Below are 13,520 nucleotides of genomic sequence, written 5' to 3'. Positions count from 1 at the left end.
TTCCTTTGTGAATCGCAAAGCTGAGGTCCACACGAGGGCAGAGGCAGGTCCTGACAGCTTCCCAGGCAAAGAGAGGCGATCCTGGAGCTGGGGTCACACGGCTCCAGTCCTGCAACCTCTAGGGCCCTAGAGGTGGGAGGAGAGACTGGGGCCTTTCGTCCACCGCTGGGTCTGGGCACAGGCTCAGCCTGTGCCACAACGTGAAGCTGCTTCTGTGCAGTCCAAGCCGCGGCCCCTTTAAGAGGGGGGTGGTGCGTCAGCCAGTCGTTAGGGACGCTGCTGGCGTGCGCACTCTACGGAAGCCGAGACGGCGCTTCCCACGGAGCCCCAGAAGCCGTGGCATCTTTGAAGGGAGCAGATGCAGCAGCGGTGTGGTTGGAGCCAGCGAAAGCAGCGGCCAAAGGCGGCGGCGAGGTCCAACCGAGCAGAAGCGGAGTCGGTATCTGAGCGAGCAGAAGAGGTGGTGCAGTCCCAGCCAGCAGAAGTGGCGGCATTATGGTCCCAGCCAGTGGAAGCGGCGGCCAGAGGCTGCGGTGTAATCCTACTGAGCAGAAGAGGAGTAGGCGTCTCAGCAAGCAGTATGGGCAGCGTCTACAAGTGGCGGCGCAGTCCCAGCTGGCAGAAGTGGAGACAGTGTTCCAGCGAGCAAAGCGGCAGCGTCCAGAAGCTGCGGGCAGGGTCCCAGCCAGCAGAAGCGGAGTCGGCGTCCCAGCGAGCAGACGTGGCCGCGCGGTCCCAGTGAGCTTCGGAGAAGCAGTGGTGGCTTCCAGGTGATGGGGGAGCAGGAGGCAGGTCTCCCTGGTAAGTGGCGTGGCATGAACCCCACTGGGAACCCTCTGGGCCTCCCTGCTCCTTCCCTAACACTTGCTTTTGGGTCATGACTCCTTGTGGGAATCTGGGCACCAGTAGTATGCGTGGTGGCCATTGTGGGGTCCTGGCCACCCGAGCGTTCACATCCTGGCCGGGACTGGTGTGCAACCCGTGTTCAACATATAGGAGCGCTCTGGCCCAGAACCGCGGTGAAGCACGGGACCTGGGACCCTCCGAGCCCCTGGCCCTCTGAGCTGAGGTCCAGGGTTAGTTTGATGTCTCAGGACCTTTAGAAAGAGACCTTGCTAGAGCACAGTAGAGCAGGGGACATCTGTAGTGTCAATTCTTTGAGAAGTCTCCACGTATTTAGCTGTTTTCTGTAGTGTGTATTCTGATTTTCATTTTCATCTACAGTGTATGAGTTTCCTTTTCTCCAAAACCATACCCGCATTCCTTTTTCTTTTCTTTTCTTTTCTTTGGAGACAATCTCGTTCTGCACTCCAGGCTGGAGTGCTGTGGTGCCATCTGGCCTCACTGCAACCTGCGGTCCCGGGTTCAAGCAATTTTCCTGTCTCCGCCTCCTGAGTAGCTGGTACTACAGGGGCCCGCCACCACACCAGGCTAATTTTTGTATCGGTAGTAAAGACGGGGTTTCCCCGTATTGATCAGGCTGGTCTCAAACTCTTGACCTCAGGAGATCTGCTACCTCTGACTCCCAAAGTTCTGGGATTACTGGCGTGAGCCACCGAGCCTGGCCTCTCCTATTTTTAAAAAACTTTCTAGGAATATTCAATAAGTGTGAAATTATCTATGTGGTTTTCAATTAAACCACACACAGTTAGTTAACTTTGTTGGATAGTTAATATTGAGGACCTTTTATCTGTTGTTCAATTTTATGTCGCAGAATTGTCTGTTCAGGTCCTTTGCGAAATATTAGATGCTTTTGCTACTTTGTAGTGTTTTTTGTGTACACCTTAGATGACAACACATGAATTACATGATTACCTGAAGTTTTTGCCTAATCTATAGGATGCTTTTTTTATTTGGAAAGTAGTTTCTTTGCCATGCAGAAACCTTTCAGGTTGATGTAGTCCATGTTTATTTTTGAGTTTTATGCATGTAATTTTGGTCAACCATATAAGAAAATACGTATCAGTGACAAAGCATTTAATTGTCAATGAGGTTTTTCTTCCAGGGTGTTTCTTTCTTTTTCTCTTTGCAAAGGTGAGCAGAAATTCAAGTGACCCAGAATATATGCTCAACCTGTGTTTTAGTTAAAAACATTTTGTGGTTTATGGTCTTTTGTTCTGGTCTTCAGGGGTTTGTTTGTTTTTTGTTGGGGGTGGGGGGGTGCAGGGGTTGATTTTCATATGTCATGTAAAATCAGGGTCCTGTTTCTCTCGTCTGCATCCTGATAACATTTTTTCTCAAAGGTATTCATTGAGCAGACTCTGCCTTCCACATTGCAGTGGTCTTTGTCAAAGTGAGTTGACTGTGTCCATTTTTGCATTGGTCTTGTTTTGTCCTCCTCGTTTTTGTCCACAGTTCTAGGTATTGTTTTATCCAAGTACCTTATATCTGCTGCATAACTGCAGCTTGGCAGTGTGATTTAATATCGAGGATTGTGGGTCCTCACTTTGATTGTATTTCTCAGGATTCCTTTAGATATGAATTGTTTTTATGGTTCCCTGTGATTTTTAGCAATGTGTATTTATTTCTGTTAACTTTCTTTTCTGCAACATAAAGGTGCATAATTAGGGGTACATTTTCACACATATAGATTGGGTAATGATCAAATCAGGGTACTTAGGATCTCTATTCCCTCATAAGGTATTATTTTTGTGTGGAGAGAACACTCAAAATTCTCCTTTCTTGTTCTTTTGAAAAATATAATGTTAACTCCAGTCACCAGGCTGAGGAGAACACTCAGATTTATTCCTTTAAGATAACTTTGCTTCCATAACCAATCCCTACTCCCCCTCTATCTCCCAGAATCTGGTAACCAATATTGTGCTTTCTGCCTCATTAAGATATCTTAAGATTCAGTGTTTGTTTTTCTTGGCCCAGCTCATTATATTTAACATAATCTTTTCCAGGTTTATCTGGGTTGCTCCACAGGACACTGTTTCATCATTTTGGTGGCCAAAGAATATTCCCTAGTGTATGCATATGAGAATTTCTTGATCCCTTTATCTGTGGATGGACAGGTAGGTTGAATGTATACCCAGTAGTGAGAATGCTAGATGGTATGGTATTTTTCTTTTCTATTCTTTGCAGGATCCCCAACTGTTTTTCATAGCATTAATACTAATTTATGTTTCCACAAACAGTTCCCCTTTGTGGAAATTCATACTAGAAGTTGTCTTTTTAAATATTTTAATCTGTTTGTAATGTTCATTCTAGTTGGGAGTGAGAGAAGATCTGAGTGTGGTTTTGATCTTCATTTTTCTCATATGTAGTAATGGTAACCACATTTTTGCAAATGTTCCATTAGTTTCTTGTCTGCACAAATACCTCTTCAGGTTATCTGGTTTGGTTATTTTTCTGCCTTTTTTTTTTTTTTTTTTGCCAGCTGGTAGCGTTACTGGCTTATACCTTTTCAAAAATAACCCCTTATCCAACTGAATGTTTGCCCAAACTTTTCTTATAATTTTTAGCATGCTTTTTCATTTTGTTCATTGTTTGTTGGGCACAAACTCTTCAGTTTGACGTGGCCCCACATGTGTATAATTTTTTGGTTAGCTGTGCTGTTGGTTACTAATGAAGAAAAAACAAAATCACTACAAAAGCAGTCCATTGTCCGTGATTTTCTCTTCCTTGTATTTTTGTTAGTTTTTGTAAATCGTGAGCATACATCCAAGTTGCCATAAATATACACACACCCGAGGTTGTCTTTATAGGAGCTTTATGGTTGCAAGTTTTGTGTATAATCTTTAATCCTTTTCAATTGATTATTGTGTATTTTATACCATAAGAGTCCTGTAGTATTCTTTTGCATATGGATACCTAGTTTTGAAAACTTTCTCCATTGTGTCAGTTTGGTAGTGTTTTGAAAAATGTGTTCACTCTATATAAATTTGTGTTTATTATTGAATGCCCTCATTTTGCTCACTGATCTGTGTTTCTCTGTGTTTGCCAGTAACATGTAGATTGGTTAACTAGAGATTTTCATTTAATTAGAACTCAGGGAATGTGATACATGCCACATGGTTTGATAACTTTGGAAATTCAGGATGTTTCACATTTCCATGAGAATTTTGGCATTTTTTAAAAATATATCTTAAAACACCATTTGCCATATATAAATGTATATAATTGCGGGGTACAGGGAAGATTTTGATACATGTGTATTCTGAGTAATGATCAAATTGGGTTATTTGGCATCTCTTCACCTCGTATGGTTTAATTTTTTTTTGTGGTAACAACATTCAGAATATTGTCTTCTACTTTGAGACATATGATACATTTGTGTTAAGGCCAGTCACCCTGCTATGGAATAAAAGACCAGAATTGATTGCTCTCATCTGAGAGTAACTTTTTAACCATTACTGATTCCTTCGCAGACCCTCTCCATCTTCCCAGCGACCTCTAGTAATCCCTATTGAACTTTCAGCTTTTAGGAGATGAAGATGTTTTCAGTCTGCATGCCTGAGATCGTGTGGAATGGGACTTTCTCTACCAGGCTCATTCGTTGGACCCAATGTTCTCCAGGTTTCTTCATGTGGCTGCAGATGGCAGGATTTTCCAGAGCTTTATGGCTGGAACATACTCTGTGGTGTATCTGTACAGCAGTTTCTTCATCTCTGCAGCTGTGTGTGGACAGGTAGGTTGGTTCTGTATCTTAGCCACAGTTACAAGTGCTTTAGTACCCATGGAAGGCAGATAGCTCTCTTCAGCCGAGGGATTTCAACTGCTTTAAATGTGGAACCAGTGGTGGGGCTGCCAGCTGACATGGTAGTTGTGCCGTCAAGTTTTTCAGGAACCTCTTGCTGTTTCTCACAGTGTGTATACTAGTTTACATCTCCACCAATAGTGTTGAAAAGGTTACCTTTCTGTAAGTCTACACTGGCTGGCGCCTTCAAAAATTTGTGTTTTGTTTTTGGTAGTATTCATAGTGAGTGGAAGGAGACAGAATCTTAGTGTAGTTTTCATGGACATTTTTGTGAGTATTAGTGACGTGGAGAAGTCATTTGAGAAATCCCCACATTGCTTTCCATGGTGTCTGAACTGGTTTGTATTTCCACCAGCAGCAGAGCAGCGTCCCTCTTCTCCACCTCGCCTGCATTTGTTCTTGTGGACTGTGTCCTAATCGTCATTCTGGCCAGTGTGAAATACTATCCTGTGGGCCTTTTGCTTTGCCTTTTTCTGATGATGACTGAGGTAGAGAAATGTTGTCATGTCTGTTGGTTGCTGTAAGCCTTCTTCTGAGGTGCATGTTTTCATGCTTCTTGCCCTTTCTTCATTGAGTTTTTGTTTTCCTGGTTTATTTGCTTAACATCTTTAAGGTAGATCCTGGATATTAGCCTTCATCAGATGCATACGTGGGAACATTTTCTCCCATTGGGCAGGTCATTTGTTCACTCTGTTGGTCATTTCTTCTGTACAGCAGCTCTTTTGTGTATTAGATGCCACTGGGCAATAATTGTTTTAGTTGCACTTGCTTTTGGAGACTGAGACACATCCTGCTGTGCCAAATCCTCTGTTAGGAAGGGCGTTTCTAGATTCTCTTGCAGGCTTTTCATAGTTTGAGGTCTTGCATTTACATCTTTCATTCATCTTGAGTTTATGTCTGTACACTGTGAGACACGGGGCCCACTGTTTTTCTTCTGCAGCTGGCTAGTCTTTTATGCCAGCGCCATCTACTGAAATGTGGGAGTCCTTTCTCCAAAGCTTATTTCTGTGGATTTTGAAGATCAGATGGTGTTAGGGATGACGGTTTATGTCTGGGTCCTCTAATCTCTTCCACTGCTCTGTGTGGAATGGGGTCCCTAGCTTTTCAATGAAATTTAACATCGGGAAGTGTGACACAACTGAGGTAGTTTGGATTTCTCAGGATTGCTTTGGAAATTCAGTGTGTTTTGTGGTCCACATGAATTTTAGCATTGCATATTTACATAGTTTTTAAAAGGTTGGTCATATAGTAGAGGTATACAATGGGAGGAGTTAGAGTGGGGCATTTTGATTAATGCAGACACAGAGGAATGATAAAATCAGGATATTTAGAGCCTCTCTTATCAGAAACAGTTAATTTCTTTGCGGTGAAAACATTTGGCATCTCCCAGATTTTGTGAAAAGGGTGTGATGTCGTGTTAACCTCTGGTCACTTGGCTGTGGAACAGTGAGGGACAATTCATTTCTCTCATCTAAGTGTAACTTTGTGCCTGTTTCTCACCTCTGCCCATGCCCCTTCTTCTCTTCAACCTTTAGTAACTATTATTGTGCTTTCTAGACCTATGCAATAAAGCCTGTTATTTTGGATTCTACATTAAGTTTTCTTTTTCTTCCTGTCTTAGGTCATATACTGTGATGTCCTTCAGGTTCAACAGTGTGGCTCCAAATGATGAAATTTCATTCTGGTTTTCTAGCTGAAGACGATTCTATTTGTGCACATATACCAGGTATCCCTTCATCTGTGGATGGGCAGGTAAGTCTATTCTTTGTCTTTGCAATTGTGAATAGTGCTACAGTCCACATAGGATGGCAGATGCCTCTTGCATGGACTGATTTCTTTTGCCCTGAATGTATACTTAGTAGTAGACTTGTTAGATCAAGTGGTAGTTATAGTTTAAACTTTTGGAGGAACCTCCCACTGGTTTCTGTAGTATGTATACTAATTAACAGTCTCACCAAATGAATTCCTCTGTGGAAATTTACACCAGCATTTGTGTCTCTTTTAATGTATTTTATTGCTTTGATAACATCTATATGAATTATAGTGAGATGATGTGTGTTGTTTTGGTTTACATCTTTCTCATGATTTGTGATGTTATCTAAGTTTTGAAAACTTGTTTTCAGTGTTACATCTTCTTTGTAGAAATGTCTATTTAGGTTCTTTGGCCCCATTTTGTTTAGTTGTTAGTTTCTCTTTTGTGTTTTTGCTAGTAAGTAGTGTTTGTTGCTTAGAGATTTTGAAGGCAATCTTTCATCAGATGTAGGTTTGCCGAAACCTTTCTTGTAAACTTCAGGATAATTTTTTTATTTTATTTATGGATTTTTTAAAAATCTGCTTGGGCACTAACTCTAACATATGATGCAGTTCCATGTGTGTCTGTTTTCTTGTTGTCCTTTGATGTAGGTGACTGATGAGGAAAAGCAGAATCATGACCAAACTATCCCATCACCTATGAGTTTTTCCTTCTGTATTTTTTATTTTGTTTTGTCACATTGTGAGAACAGATCCACATTGACCTAAATATACCCACACTGTATGTCTTCTCATTGGAAGAGTTTGATGCTTTCAACTTTTGTCAATCAGTCTCTAATTCATTTTGAGTTAATCCTTGGTCTTTTTTACCCAATAGGGGTCCTGTTTTACTTATGTAGGGATATCCAGTTTTCAAATCCATTTACTAAACAGATTCCCCCTTCTTCGTTGTGTCTTTCGGTGTTCTTTTACAAAACGTGTACACTACCTAGGAATTTGGGTTTGTGATTGAGCTCCCCCATTCTGTCTGTTGGTCTGGGTTTCTTGGTTAGTGCCAGTCATCTGTTATTTAGATAACTAGCTTTTCAATATAATTTCAAATGGAGGACAGTGATGCATTCCATGTACCTTGTATTTTCAGGGTTGCTTTGAAATTCAGGGTGTTTCATGGTTTCATGCAAATTTTGGCGTCATTGGTATCCTTTTTTTTAAAAAAAAAAAAAAAAAAGAGAGAGATTACCCTGTAGTATATGTATATAACTAGAAGATACAGGGGCCATTTTGATATGGGTACACCTAGGATATTGATCAAATCACAATATTTAGCATCTATGAAGTCCTCTAGGTATTATTTGTCTGTGGAGATAATACTCAGAATCCTTTCCAGCTATTTGGAAAATTCACTACAATATTAATCCTGGTCACCCTGCTATAGAAGAGAAGAGCACGACTGATCTGTTTTCTAAATGTAACTTTGTACCCATTACCAATCTCTGCCTAGGCCCTCCTTCCCCACAGCCTCTGGTAACCACTATTGAACTTTCTACTTTTGTGAGGTCAAGTGTTTCAGATTCCACATGCATGAGATTATGCAGTGTATGCCTTTCTCTGCCTGGCTTATTTCATTTAACATAATGTTCCTCAGGTTTTTCCAAGTGGCTGCAAGTGATGAGATTTCACCCATTTCTATGATTGAAGAATATTCTGCTCTGTATGTATATTGCAGTTTCCTCATCCCTTCATCAATGGATGAACAGGTAGGTGTATTTCCTATCTTGGCTATCGTGAGTACTACAGTACAAAGGGCAAGGGAGGTATCTCTTCCACATAGGAATGGAATGATGACTAGATGAAATGGCTTTTTTACTTTGTTTGAGGCACTTCCAGCTGTTTTTCCTAGTGTGTGTAGACATTGACATTCCCACCAATAGTGTAGGAGAAGAGTTTCTCCTTCTGAAAGTCTATACTACTTGTTGCCTTTTAAACTTTTTATTTCTGTTTTAGGTAACATCCATTCTATGTGGATGAAAGCTTTATCTCAGTGTGGTTTTCCTTGACATTCTTGTAAGGATTAGCACTTTTGAGAGATTTTTCTTTTATCTGTGAGTCAGTTTCACATCTGCTTTGCAGACACATCTATTCAGGTCCTTTGCCCAGCCTTAGCTTGGGTGTTTGTTTTTGTTTCTGTTTTTGTTTCCCCCCACATGGTAGTGTTAGTTTCTTGCACATATTTTATAACGACCCCTTTCAAAGACAGGATTTTCCATAGTTTTCTTTCAGTCTGTGAGGCACCTTCTCTTCTGTTCATTGTTTTCTTTTTGCAGCATAAGATCTGATGTTTTCTGTAATTCCATGTGTTTACATATTAGTGGTGACTTCCATGTGCAGTTAAAAACAGTGAAAAAGATTGCCAATCCATGGCATTGTCTATGGTTTTTTTCCTTCTAATTTTCCTTTTTCTATTTATATTTCACATTTTACAACTTGTGTGCATAGATTAGTCTTCTAAACTATGCACTTACCCTTTGTTTCCTGAGGGAAGTAAATTGTTTCAAGATTGAGTTTAGGCCTTCAGTGTAATTTACATCAATTTTTGTCCTATTTCACTGTTTTTCATGTGATTATCCAGTTTGCTCAAAATCATTTATTTTCCCATCGTGTCTTTTTGCTTTGTGTTGAAAAATGTGTTCAGTGTGCAAAAAATGTGTTTATATAATTTTGGTCTGATTATCTGGCTCCTTCATTTGGTCCATTTGGTTATCTTTCTTTGTTTATACCACTAATGGATGGAAAGGGTCAGGGTAAATTTTGTTTTGTTTTGTTTTGTTTTTTTTTTTTAAGCTTTCAACCTTGATTTTGTAAAAGAATACATACTTTTACTGCAGTTAACAATATTGTGAACACAATACTAATTGGGTGGTTCATCAGTTGATCTATCTCAATAGGGGTAAATGTTAGTGAAATAATAGAAATAACAAAAAACATTTACCAAAACAGGGCTCTCATGCACAAATAAGTTCCAGTATAAAAAATTCAGTAGGCTAGGTGCAGTGACTCATGCATGTAATCCCTGCACTTTGGGAGGCCAAGGTAGGCAAATCACCTGAAGTTAGGAGTTCAAGACCAGCCTGTTCAACATGGTGAAACCCCATCTCTACTAAAAATACAAAAATTAGATGGGCGTTATGGCACACACCTGTAATCCCAGCTATTCGAGAGATGATGCAGGAGGATAGCTTTACCCCAGGAGGCAGAGATTGCAATGAGCTGAGATTGTGCCATTGCACTCCAGCCTGGGGTATAGAGTGAGAACCCATTTCCAAAAAAAAAAAAAAAAAAAAAATAGTTCAGTAAGCAGATGTCACTTAAACTGTGTAAGAGTTATAAAACAGTTAAAGATTCCCCCCAAAATTTTGGAGTGATATAAGATCATTTGTTGGATTGAGACACACAGAATACTACAGACAAATAGGACATAGGGATATAAAAGTAAAATTTATAAATATTAGAAGCCATTGTATCAACACATTAGGATATTATAACATGACCAGAAATCCTTTATGGCAGGAGTACAAATGAGACTCAGCATTAGGAAATCCACTAATACTATTAACCAAATTCATAGAGTTAATGAGATTTCCATGTGTTCGTGATCATAGATGTAAAAAGACACTGGATTCTACAGCATGGGCTATTTTAAAACTTTAAGTCAGAATTGCTGTAAAAATAAATTAATTATGAAATGGCTGTGTACAAATAAAAAATAATGAAACCCAAATTTTAGAAAAGTATATTTAACAGTATGAAGAGGTCAATGCTGCTTTAATGAATTGATAAATTGAGCTTGACTCCATTATAGCTACTATCTGATTGTGCTCTGGAGATGAGAAATGTATTGCAGAGAAGAATACATAAAAATATCCATCAAATCTGAATATAAAAAATAACTTTTCCTCTCATGTATTATAAATTGTTGGAAATTGTGTGATGTTGATTCATAATAGAGAACAATGAAGTACAGAATTCAAAAGCTAGAATGAAACATATATGGAAATGTGTTGTACAATAAAAGCAGCAGTGGTAACAGTGGAGAGGTCAGCTCTGAGTGTCTCACTGGAGACTGAAGCCCACAGATATGCAGCAAAGCCTTTATCTCCAGGATGTTCTTGCCTCCTGCTGGCCATGTGCTTTCACACATCAAGAGAGGACATTTACCATTTGAGCCAGAGCATCCTTTGCTGTTGTCTGATGGGTGAGATTTTCTGTTCCTGTGTTCGTTTGCTGAGGATGATGGCCTCCAGCTTCATCCATATTCCTGCAGAGGATGTGATCTCATAACTTTCTGTTTATGGCTGTTATATCATAACTTTGTTTATAGTATTCTATGATATATATGTAGCACATTTTCTTTTTCCAGTCTATCATTGATGGGCATGTGGGTTGGTCCCATGCCTTTCCTATTGTGAATAATGCTGTAAAAAACATACGTGGAGCAGATGGTGCTCAGAGCAAGATGGGCCTCTGAGCAAGATGGAGCTCCAAGCATGATGGAGCTTGGATAGAGCAGATAGAGCTCCAGGGGAGATGGAGCTCTGAGCAGTATGAACCTCACAGCAGATGGACCTCTGAACAAGATGGAGCTTCAAGCATGATTGAGCTTGGATGGAGCAGATGAAACTCCAGGTGAGATGGAGCTCTGAGCATTATGAACCTCACAGCAGATGTTATGCAGAGTAACATGGAGCTCCAAGCATATGGTCTCAGGGCAAAATGGAGCTCAGAGCAGATGGTGCTCAGAGCAGGATGGAGCTTGGAGTGACTAGAGCTCCAACCTAGAAGAAGATTCAAGCAGATAATGTTCACAGCAAGAGGGAACTCAGAGTAATTGGAGCTCCGAGCAAGACAGAACCCAGAGCAGATGGGGCTTAGAGCAGATGGTGCTCAGAGCAAAATGGAGCTAGGAGTGATTAGAACTATGAGCAAGATGGAGCTCAGAGCAGATGAAGCTCTGAGCAAATTGTACCCAGAGCAATATGGAGCTCAGAATAGATGGTGCTTAGAATAAGTTGGAGCACCAAGAATATGGTGCTCAGAGCAAGGTGGAGCTCAGAATGGTTGGAGGTCAGAACAGAAGGAGCTAGCAGATGTTGCTCCTAGTAAGATGAAGTTCTTAGCAGATGGTACTCAGAGCAAGCTGGAGCTCCAAGCAGATGGTACTCAGAGTAAGATGGACCTAAGAATGATTAGAACTCCAAGAAAGATAATGCTCTGTGCAGATGATGCTTAGAGCAAGATAGAGCTCAGAGTGACTGGAGATCTGAGCAAGATGAAGTACCTCCAAGTGAGATGGAGCTTTGAGCAGATGTTGCTTGGTGTAAGATGGAGCTCGAAGCAAGATGGAGCTTGGAGTGATTGGAACTGTGAACATTGCTCTGAGCAATTGGAACTCTGAGCAAGATGGATCTCTGAGGAAGAAAGAGCTCGAAGCAAGTTGGAGCTTGGAGTGATTGGAACTGTGAACACTGCTCTGAGCAATTGGAACTCTGAGCAAGATGGATCTCTGAGGAAGAAGGAGCTCTAAGCAAGATGGAGCTTGGAGCAGATGTTCCTTGGTTTTAGATGGAGCTCAGAGAAGACGGACTTCAGAGCAGATAGAGCACTGAACAAAAAGGAGCAATGAGCAAGATGGAACTTGGAGCAGATGTTGCTTTGTTAAGATGGAGCTCAGAGCAGATGGTGCTCAGAGCAACATGGAGCTCAGAGTGATTGAGATGTAAAACATTGCTCTGAGAGATTGGAGCTCTGAGCACATGGTGCTCGGAGCAACATGGAGCTCTTAGTGATTGGAACTTCGAACACAATGGGGCTTGGAGCAAATGCAGCTCTGAGCAACATTTAGCCCAGAAAACATGTTGCTCAGAGTAAGATGGAGCTTGAGCAGATGGTGCTCAGAGTGAAGTTGGAAGTGATTGGCACTCTCAGCAAAATGGAGCTTGGAGCAGATGGATCTCTGAGCAAGATTGAGCTTGGAGCAGATGAAGCTCTGAGCAAGAAGGAGCTCTAAGCAAGATAGAGCTTGGAGCAAGTGTTGCTTGGTTTCAGATGGAGCTCAGAACAAATGGTGCTCAGAGAAAGAGGGAGCTCAGAGAACATGCTGCTCACAGTAAGATGGCACTTCGAGCAGATGGTTCTCAGAGCAGAATGGAGCTGGAAGCGATTGGAGACCTCAGCAAGATGGGGCTAGGAGAAGTTGAAGCTCCAAGCAGATGGAGCTCTGAGCAGAGGGTGCTCAGAGCAAGATGGAGCTTGGAACAAATGGAGCTTCAAGCAGATGGTGCTCAGAGCAAAATGGAGCTCAGAATAATGGGAGCTCTAAGCAAGTTGGAGCTTGGAGCTTCAAGCAGATGGTGCTCAGAGCAAAATGGAGCTCAGAGTAATGGGAGCTCTGAGCAAGATGGAGCTTGGAGCAAATGGAGCTTCAGGCAGATCGTGCTCAGAGCAAGATGGAGCTTGGAATGATTGGAGCTCCGAACCATATGGAGCTTGGATCAGATAGACCTCTGAGCAAGAAGGAGCTCCAAGCAAGATGGAGCTTGTAGCAGATATTGCTGGTATAAGATGGAACTCTGAGCAGCTGGTGCTCAGAGCAAGAGGGAGCTTGGATTGATTGGCACTCTGAACATTGCTCTGAGCAATTGGAGCTCAGAGTAAGATGAGCTCTGACCAGATGGTGTTCAGAGAAAAATGGAGCCTGAAGTGATTGGAGCCCCCAGCAAGATGGAGCTCAGAGTGATTGGAACTCCAAGCAAGATGGAGCTTGGAGTATATGGATCTCCGACTAGATGGAGCTCCAAGTAAGGTAAATGTCTATGCAGATGGTGCTCAGAGCAAGATACTTCTTGGAGTGATTGGAGCTCCAAGCAAGATGGAGCTTGGAGCAGATGAAGCTCTGAGCAAGAAGGATTTTGGAGTAGATAGAGCTTGGAGCAAGAAGGAGCTCTATTGCAGCAGATGAAGCTCGGTGTAAGATAGAGCTCAGAGATGATGATGCTCAAGAAAGCTTGAG

The 13,520-nt window shown here is 41.5% G+C and overlaps 1 long non-coding RNA gene across 1 annotated transcript; it reads left to right on the top strand.

The window, feature by feature from the left end:
• The first annotated feature begins 304 nt into the window (after positions 1–304).
• On the top strand, positions 305–9,870 carry LOC103790909 (uncharacterized). Its single transcript, XR_617236.5, has 5 exons — positions 305–801; positions 2,907–3,017; positions 4,424–4,633; positions 6,324–6,454; positions 8,100–9,870. It is a non-coding gene; the product is annotated as an uncharacterized LOC103790909 (long non-coding RNA).
• The last annotated feature ends 3,650 nt before the right edge of the window (positions 9,871–13,520 follow it).

Source organism: Callithrix jacchus, chromosome 14 (assembly GCF_049354715.1).
Source record: "Callithrix jacchus isolate 240 chromosome 14, calJac240_pri, whole genome shotgun sequence".
In the NCBI taxonomy this organism is placed as follows: domain Eukaryota; kingdom Metazoa; phylum Chordata; class Mammalia; order Primates; family Cebidae; genus Callithrix; species Callithrix jacchus.
The sequence above is the reverse complement of the archived record's forward strand: the minus strand, read 5'-3'. Positions and strand labels throughout refer to the sequence as shown.